This window comes from Alosa pseudoharengus, unplaced genomic scaffold (assembly GCF_046254945.1).
Source record: "Alosa pseudoharengus isolate Yale_2024_CS ecotype anadromous, Long Island Sound unplaced genomic scaffold, YU_APseudo_1.1 YU_APseudo_1.1_scf_18, whole genome shotgun sequence".
Lineage (NCBI taxonomy): Eukaryota > Metazoa > Chordata > Actinopteri > Clupeiformes > Clupeidae > Alosa > Alosa pseudoharengus.
In genome coordinates, this window is record NW_027468650.1 from 15720417 (window position 1) to 15730326 (window position 9910).

Here is a 9910-nt window from a genome sequence, read left to right on the forward strand (position 1 = left end):
TACAATAATTGTCATCAAAACTTTAGCCATAGTTTACATCAAAACATGCCTCCAGAGTACACTTTTATATTGACAACATGACTAAGCAACTCTCTCTTTAACTCTCTTATCCATACACAATGACACAAAGACTTGTCATTCTGATGGCACTGACATGTTTATTGACATCTTTTGAGTCATCATTTCACTGATGAACTAAGGATTTTGAGCAAGAAAGTGGCTTTTGCTTGGTGTTTTGCTATTTGTACAAACACACTCACTGTTTTGCAAATGTCAAGGATGATTCGAGAAATATACCAAAGCGACTGAGAAAAACTGTAAGATAGCACAATTTAGTCGTCATGAGGCTATTTGACCAGCAGAGGGCGACCAAAGTATTTGGACTTTCCTGGTGGACTCACCTGGAGGACATTATCTGATTGCTTATTGTCAATTTTGTTCTCATGTGTATCACCTGTGTTAACTTGCTAGCTGTCAGTGACGGACTGGACGGTCTGGCATTTGGGCAGATGCCAGAAGGGCCGCGGCCCCTCGTGGGCCGTTTGGGCCGGCCAATCACGGAGCGGCGTGTTTGTCGGGTTTGCGCGGCCCATTTATAGTAAAGACGGTTATACAATATCTCTCGGCCCACTATCAAGCATCAATAGTGTTACATGGCTTCGAATAAGCCCTTTATCTCTAACTTCCTTTTCCTCCTTCATAGTAGGAAACTGATCAGTATTTATACCAGACATGAGTGAGGTGAGGTGACCCTCAATATTTACATCAGTCTTCATTCTTTTGTAACCTTATTCTTTTTTTTTCTTTTTTTTTTTATACTTTATTGCAATTATTTATCTACATCCATGTAAGGTACCCACTTCACTTATTTCACATGTTACATTGCAATTTTTGTTTTTTGTTATTTTATACATATAAAAAAGAAATAAGAAAAGACATGACAAAAAAACCCCAAAAGAAACACGATAGAAAACTTATACAAAAAAATAAATAAAAATAAATAAATACTCCATACAAAACAAAACACACAGAAAAAAGGGGGGGAGGGAAAGAAGGGGAGTGGTATTTGAGCCTACATAATACTATTTTATTCTATGTGCAATTGTACTTGTTTTTAGATATTTATAGGCGCGTTTTTGGCCATTTATAGGGGGGTGTTTAAGCCTACATGTGTCTTTGGTCCTGTGTGGAATTATCTGTGTTGTTGACCGATGTGTGCATATCATTTCTATTATTGAAATAAATAATTATTTTATTTTTTCTGGGTATAACTTATTCCATTTACTAAGTTGGTTCCTAATTCTAAAAGTAAGTCTTTCCATATCCAAGATGTTTTCTATTGTGCTATGCCACTTACACAAATCTGGGGCTTTTTCTTGTTTCCATCCCCTTGTTAGTTGTTTTATTGCAGATATACGTACTATATTAAACAATTTTTGATATTTAGGTTCTATTTTCTTGGACAGGCTTATACCTAAAAGGTTTTCTAATGTTAAGGTCTGTCGCAACTCAAAAATATGTGTTATCGCTTTATCAAATTCCTTCCAGAATGTTTTTAGTACTGCACTGTAAAAAAAGAAATAGTTGCGACAACTCAAATTTTCTAGGCAACATGATGCAAGAGATTTTTGAGTTTTCTCAACTCAAGTTTACTACTGTTGACCTTACAAAGGTTTTTGAGTTTAGCTAACTTAGATTTTTTTGTTGCCCTTTCAAAGGTTTTTGAGTTTAGCCAACTTCCTTTTTTGTTGACCTTACAAAGGTTTTTGAGTTTAGCCAACTTGGTTTTTTTTGTTGCCCTTACAAATATTTTTCAGTTTAGCCAACTTCGTTTTTTGTTGACCTTACAAAGGTTTTTGAGTTTAGCCAACTTAATTTTTTTTGATGACCAAACCAGGTTATTCCAAAATGCCCCCCTCCGCTTTTGGTGCTACCCTGACTTCTGGCTGCAGTGCAGCACAATAAGTAGATGCAACATATTGGGTACTGAAATATTCACAAGAATCCACAGAAATTGAATCTTTTTGTTGTGTTATCCAATATCAGTTGTATAGTCTATCTTATACAGACTCATTGAACAAAGTAAATGCAAAAATAGAGGCCTTTTTGTAATTATTCCATATTTTGTGTAGTCAGTCTATATCAGAACACCTGCCGTACAATCTAAATAGTTCACAAGAAACCTCAAAGGGTTACCTTTCATTTGAGACCAGGATTATACTTCTACACAAAGGGGTTAATGTGCAGTAAGCATTTGATTGTCAGTATGCATTTTGGATAACAAAAAGTCCTATAGGGAGTTTGAATAGGCATTTTACAAAACGATGTGTGCATACCATGTTTATTTCTGAGGAAACACATAAAACTGGCACTGAGCATATATGCAACTCTTAACTCTCAACTCCGAGGGTAAAAGAGAAATGACTCAACAGTCTACAAACATTTACTGCAAAAGCTTTGTTTTGAGCGACCTGATGCGCCATGAGCATAGGGACCCAAGCTCAAAAAAGATCGTCTGAATTGCTTCAAAGGTATACTTTAGCAATTTTGGACATTCAATGTTTATGGCATACAAAAGGCCAAAGAGGTATGCAAAGGCAGTCTGGAGGTCAGGTAAGTCATGCAGTATGATGCGTCCTTCCAACACAATAGGTACATCTCGCACAATTGGTGATGTGGTGGCATCCTCATCTTCATAGACAGTCAGAATGCCAACAGACACACCTCGGACCACAGCATCCGCAGGGTCAGTCTCCTAAAGAAATCAGAAACAATATTAAATACAAAGCAAAACAGTTACACCGATATTCTACCATTATGCTACGGACTTTTCCATTCAACTCCAAAGGCAAGTAGAGTGTGGGAATTAAAGGTATTATCTGGAGTGAATCAACCCGTGGGCCTGTTGTTTCTGTTGCCGAGTGCTGTCGATAGGTATGAGAACGACAGAATTTCATGCAGGATAGACCAAATAGCGAAACGGCAGCCAACTCTAACCGAAGAGGGCATGCAACTCATTGCTGTCGTTATGATAACCATCAACAGCACTCAGCAGCCTCAAAGAACAGGGATATGGACTGACTCTCCAGAGGGTTCCTTTAATGTCACTGAAATTGGCATTGTGATATGTGTTAGGACAACATTTATGCAGAAAGCAAACCCAGGGATCTGGGAATTGTGTAGAACTTTGTGCTTTAAGTACATGCAACCCCATGATAGATTTAGCTCTCACAATCTAAAGCCTAAATACCATCACCCATTAGTATACCAGTTACCAGAAGTAGTTTAACATCAAGCCTTGCAACACACATCTGGACTGATGAACCGCTCATAGAATGACAGAAAGTGCGTTTGAGCATCTGAGGATATGTTCCAAAGTTTATTATGTTCAAAATTATCAGAATTCACTTAGAAATCATATCATTGGTAACACCCCAGATACATTTTTAAAGTATATTAAACAAAGAAATCACTTACCAAACACTTCAAGAAAAACTTTGTGTCCTCACGGATAAAGATGGGTAGTCCTCTCAGAGCTGTTGTCTTTCGTTGAAAAGCAATGTCACTTGTCTAAAGATAATACCAACACACAAATACAAACACCATTCACATAGTGCAAAACTGAAGATAAACAGTGTAAATGAAATGAAGAATTAAACTGTAGCTATTAAATGTAAAACGTGTTTGTTTATTTTCAGCATTAATTATTCATAAAATATGACATTTTCATCCAAGTCATTAGTATGGAAAAACACAATGTTCTCAGTCTAAAAGTGCAAAAGTAAATATTACATTTAACATCGAGAAATGATCCATAATACTGTAAATTCACAATGCTAGTAAAAAAGCAAGTGAACTGCTCTTCAGAAAATGAAAATTTGCCAGAGCACCTTGCTACAGGGAGAATGTTTTGAGGTATGGTAACAATGACCAATATGGCACTGAAAAATGAAACAATCTGCTCCCTTTGTATATGCAGTTGCTGGAACATCATGACTGATTTGATGCCTCACAGACAACCTCCATCAAAAATAATTCCCAAGTTTATCAACATTTCAATAGTCTAATGACCTTAACCAGCTGCTACATTAACATCATTCTCAACACATCCTAGGAACATGGAAATAGTGTCATGGGAAAGATACCTCTTGTATACTGGGTAGGTTTGATTTAGTCATCTGTAGCCCTGGCTTGAGTGTAGATTCAAACAGGATTAATTAAAAAAGTTCACTTTTGCCACCAACATTATGTAAAGTATGGATCGATCAATAAAGACAAAACATAGCAATCACTTTTGTGCCATCAGCTTCAACATACTGAGTTTGGGATTTAGGTCACATGAGTGAGGCAGCGTCCATATTTAGGGACACCGAACATAAAGTGATTATTACTAATGGAAACATAATTGCTCACATAACTGTCCATTAGTTTTGTTCACCTCTGTGACAATTAATTAGTCTAGAAATCTAGACGCACCCTAGCGGCAAAAGTTTGAACTAGCCAACTAGTTCCGCTGGTGGGAAAACGCATGGGACTCGCATTGGGGATAGCGCTGTCCTATTGCGTGCAGAGGGAATTTGAAAGACAACCGATAATCCCGCCCCTGGGACTGAGCACTGCGAACGGTGAGTGCCAAGACCCTACATTTTAATGTGGGTCTGGCTCGTCAGGCTAATAATTAATGCTACCATTAGTAATATTGTTTTTGTCAAAGTTCAGGGTCCCTAAATATGGCCGCCGCCACACTCATGTGATGTAAATCCCGAACTCAATTGTGTTTATCTACACTAGTGACTTGGATGAGGCTCATAACCAATAAATGCAGAAAACTAGGCAATTGCAAAAGAAAGAGTTCACATACATAATCAGCTTCAGGCACTTACTCACCTCTTCATCAAGCTTATCCAGGAGGTCTTCCATCTCTGGACCAAATGTTCCCTTCTTTGCCCGGTAGTTTTAATAGGCGAAGCACATATTTGTCAAGTGATGCACGGAAAGTGACCAGGAGGTTCTTGCTTGTGATCCGATAAAACTCTTCAGAAATCTAAAAACATTGATTGAACAAAACCATGTATTTGATGCCATACATCAATATAACAATGTCTAAATGGATCTGTAGCATAAACCATCATGTTGCAGTTCATCTGTGGCCTAAACCTTGATTAAGTCAAACTTTAAAAATGCATTCTAGGAACATGCAACACTGTTTGCATAGAAAGAAACAGAGCAGCCAATTTGTGTTTAAGTATCTCATTGTCCACATTTTCATCAAACTCTTGTACTTCATCTGCGCCAACATTATCCCGTGATCCTCCTACTTCATTACCCTGTAATCCTTCTACTTCAAAATTAACTTGTTCATCATCATCATTTGCATCATCTAAAGTGCTGCTTCTTTCTACAGTTCGATAGTCTTGACTTGAACAATTTCTATGATTTCGACTTCTATGGGAAGTAAAAGTGGGACGAATGTTTGTTTTAAAAGTACATTTACGTATGGGACATTGCACAGTTTCCTGATTCTGTAAGTGGTGTCCAAGATGCTTCCATAAATATTTTCACTGCAGGTCTCTCTAAAGTCACATAGTTCACACTGAAATATTGAACTTGGTGTATTTGCAGTCTCTCTGTGTGATCTCGAAAGGTGTGATCTAAGTGCACCAGGTGTTTTGAACACACAAACATACTCTGTGTAAATGCATGGCCAGTGATCACCTTTGTGACTGAGGCGACAATGTTTCAGTAGCAACTCTTCAGAAGTCTCAAACTTACAGAATTTGCAATGCATGCAATCCACTTCTATAACACAGAAACACAAGAGACATAAAATATTAAAGACATTTTTAGTAATAATTTACTATCTTACTACTACTTACTATTTACACATCTAGTAGGCTATGACTGGTAAACTAGGTTTACAAAATGCTCAGATCAAAAGTATGTCTACGATTGTATCTTCACTGCAAAAACTGCTTATCTAACAAAATCTAACCAAGTGTTATTAATCTTATATCAAGATAAAAAAAACTAGTTGGTATTGTTTTTAGTGTAAAGACACTTACCTAGCACTTTCTCATGAAATCATTTGACTTAAAATAAGTCAAACTTTTCTTAAATTATGACATCTCATCCTGAAAACAAGCAAATTTGTCTGCCAGTGCGTTAAGCAAATTTGTCCTAAAAACAAGCAAATTTGTCTGCCAGTGCGTTGAGCAAATTTGTCTTGATAAGACTCCTTAAAATAAGTCAAAGTCTTCTTAAATTAAGTAAAAATGATCTTTCGAGAGAGTGCTAGGTAAGTCTTTTCATACTAAAAACAATATCAAATAGATTTTTTGATCTTAATATAAGATTATCAACACTTGGTTAGATTTCATTTTTTTGCAGTGTTGTATTAATATTATGATTATGGTTAATGATTATCATGACTTATGAACTTTAAATGTGTTATTAGTCAACAACTGTGATATTCTTTATAGTGTTCCGTGTAATTATTATAATTACTTATTGAATTGCATCGTTTTACTATGTAGTCTACAGATAACAATATTAGATCAATGTAGATAATAAACTGAAGCCAGGTTGAATTTGGCTTGAAGGGAGGATGGCTAACTAAGGGAAGTTAGTTAGGCAAACTACACTATGCAGGTTGTACCCTCACAGCTCTAACTCATTACAAAGTTCATATTCAATGCCTGATGCACCAATGTCTTAGCTAAACTAAAGTGAAGCAGGCCTTCTCACGGCCGTTGTCAAAGTCCCACTAGTAGCGTTTAAGTTACTGCACACTGGTAGCTAACGTTACTGCATGCAGACATTGCCAGTGACCCAATTTAGCATGTAACTTGCTCACTAACGTTACTATCATTTCTTCCACTTGGAAGATCCGTCTCCCCAATACCTTAGTCCCCCATTAAAGCACATTTAACGGTTGTGCATAATTTAGAGTAGGCCTATGTAGCGTAATTATTTTAGAAATTCTACAAAGATGGCCAATGCATAAAACCCCATCTATAAATTCATCTTAACGTGTTAAATCGCCGTTGTTAGCTAACGTGGCAAAAGTGTCTAGCGAAGCTAAGGTTAACAACAACGTTGATAATGCCAACTTTTCTAACTTTCCTCTGGGATGATAAACGTGCAAACTAACTGAATCCTTCACATATTCAAGTACACAATGGTATTAACACGTCTTATATCAATATAAACACCACTTACCAAAAAAGACAAGGCTATGTCCACCACAAGGTAATCAGCAAAATCCACAGGCATGAAAGGGTATGTCCACAGTTGAACTTGTCATAAGTAGGCCCCTGCTCAGAGGTACGGAAACCCCAAACAGTACTGCAACGCGCATGCCTGTGAGGCTGAAGTACTTACAACTCAGATATCTTTGATACTTTGATTTTAAAATTCTAGTGAGGTCATTATGGAGACAAGTGTGTTAGGTAGACTTGGTTTTGTTCATTGTAAGTGGAAGCTCTTGTTTCTAAGTCAAATAAATTCTAAAATCTATTTAAGAGCAACAATTGCCAGTATTTTTTTTTACAGTGTGGGCATAAGAAAAAAATATGGCTATAATTTGCGTTTTGCTCTCCACAGCTTCTCCAACAACTAGTCCCTAACGGCTGAGATTTCACGCATTTGTCAGGTGTAATAAAAAATCTCTGTTGTAATTTCCACGCAAATTCATTCCAATATTTTGATTGTGTTATTGCAGTATTTCCTTTTAGTGACTCTGTCCAGTTTTCCATTGTGATATCAATTTTCAACTCTTTTTCCCATTTTTCTTTAACTTCAACCTTTACCAAGGTGAGTTTTTGGAGTATTTTGTATATTCTTGAAAGATTCCCCTTACCTGTATTCCTATTCTTAATTAAATATTGTACTAAATAATTTTCTGTTTGCTCCGCTAAGTTTTCCTTAACATAACTTCTGACCTGTAGATACTTGAAGAAGTGTTTTTTATCCAAGTCGTATGTTGAAGCTATATTTTCATATGTATCCACCATGTGTTTGTTCAAAACTTGTGAGAATTATATTAATCCTTTATTAGCCCAACCGTTCAAGATTTGATCCATTCTATTTGGTAGGAAGTCTGGGTCATGCGCCATCTCCCTGAGATATACATAATCAGTCTTTATTTTTAGTTTTTTACAAATTCGTTTCCAAGTTCTTATTGTGTTCAAAATGCTAAAATTTTGAACTGTGTGAAGATTTTGAGTCTTTTTCCCTAGGAAAGGTAAAGTCCCTAATGATACAGTTGCCAATTCTCTTTCTATTCTAATCCACTTAGTTTCTACTTCCTTGTTCATCCATATCATTATTGTTTGAAATTGTGTTGCATAAAAGTAGTTTTGTAAATTTGGCACACCTAACCCCCTTTCTTCCCTTTGTTGAGTTAAAGATTTTAATTTAATTCTATGTCTTCTATTATTCCAAATGAAATTAGAAATCAATTTGTTCCATACCTTAAACTCTAAGAGTGCCAATGGTAATGCCTGAAACAAAAATAAAAATCTTGGGAGGACCATCATTTTAATAGTTTCCACCCTTCCGAACATTCCTTCTGGTATTATTCTCCATCTATTCAAATCCTGCCTTACCTTATGCTCCAGCACACCATAGTTATTCTCATACAAATCATTCAGTTTCTTACTTATGTAGATACCCAGATATTTTATCTTCTGCACATATTTAAAGTTATAGCAGTCTTTGACCTCTTGTGTAATTTCTTTCCCAATTATTAAGGCTTCACATTTATGTTCATTTACCTTATATCCTGAAAATGTACTGTATTCTTGGATTGTTTTCTTTAACTCCGGCACTGATTCTTCTGGTTCTGCTAAATAAACTATAATATCATCTGCATATAATGCTAATTTATGTACATCTTGTCCTATATGTATCCCTTTTATACCTGTGTTTTGTCTTATTGTTGCTGCTAGAACTTCAATATATATTGCAAATAATAGAGGAGAAAGAGGGTCTCCTTGCCTAGTACCTCTTTGTATTTTAATATTTCTAGACAAAGTATACCATTCGTTTTTATTCTAGAGGTTGGATTACTATATATTGCTTTTAACCATAAACAGAATGTTTTATTTAAAGAACCTCAAACATAAATGGCCAGCTAACTAAATCAAATGCCTTTTCTGCATCTAATGTAATAATATCAGCCATATTAGCAAACCGGTTAAAAAAAATAATTGCAGATGTAGTAAACATTGATCAGTGTGGATTCATACCGGGAAGACTATTGGGGGATAATATTAGAAGAACCTTAAATATAATTGATTATACTCAAAGGCAAAGTAAGGATATTGGTTTATATCCTTACTTTGCCTTTGAGTATAATCAATTATATTTAAGGTTCTTCTAATATTATCCCCCAATAGTCTTCCCGGTATGAATCCACACTGATCAATGTTTACTACATCTGCAATTATTTTTTTTAACCGGTTTGCTAATATGGCTGATATTATTTTGTGATCTGTATTGAGTAGTGATATGGGCCTATAAGAAGGACACCTTGTGGCATCCTTCCCCTCTTTGTGTATAAGAGTTATAATAGATGATATCCAAGTTTGTGCCCATCTTCCTGTATGTAGTGCATGATTATATGCTTCAACCAGTATGGGAGTAAATTCATTTTTAAATGCTTTATAAAATTTGTTTGTATAACCATCATCACCTGGAGCTTTTCCTATTTTCATGTCTCGAATTTGTTTATTTACTTCCTCTAATGTGATGTCTTTTATTAATTCCATGTTATTCTCTTCTGTTAACTTTGGCATTTCTATCTTACTTAAATAATTCTGAATTGATTCTGTATTTTCACTTATCTCCTCTCTATATAAATCTTCATAGTAATTGGTGAATTCCTCTGCAATCTGTTCTTTGTCAATAA

General features: G+C 35.7%; 1 long non-coding RNA gene across 1 annotated transcript; it reads right to left on the bottom strand.

Annotated features, from left to right (window-relative positions):
- Window positions 1–2432: 2432 nt before the first annotated feature.
- LOC143131643 (uncharacterized) lies at window positions 2433–7350 on the bottom strand. Its single transcript, XR_012988159.1, has 5 exons — window positions 7219–7350; window positions 5716–5799; window positions 4888–5044; window positions 3478–3570; window positions 2433–2755 (listed from the first exon to the last, which is right to left on the bottom strand). It is a non-coding gene; the product is annotated as an uncharacterized LOC143131643 (long non-coding RNA).
- Window positions 7351–9910: the final 2560 nt, after the last annotated feature.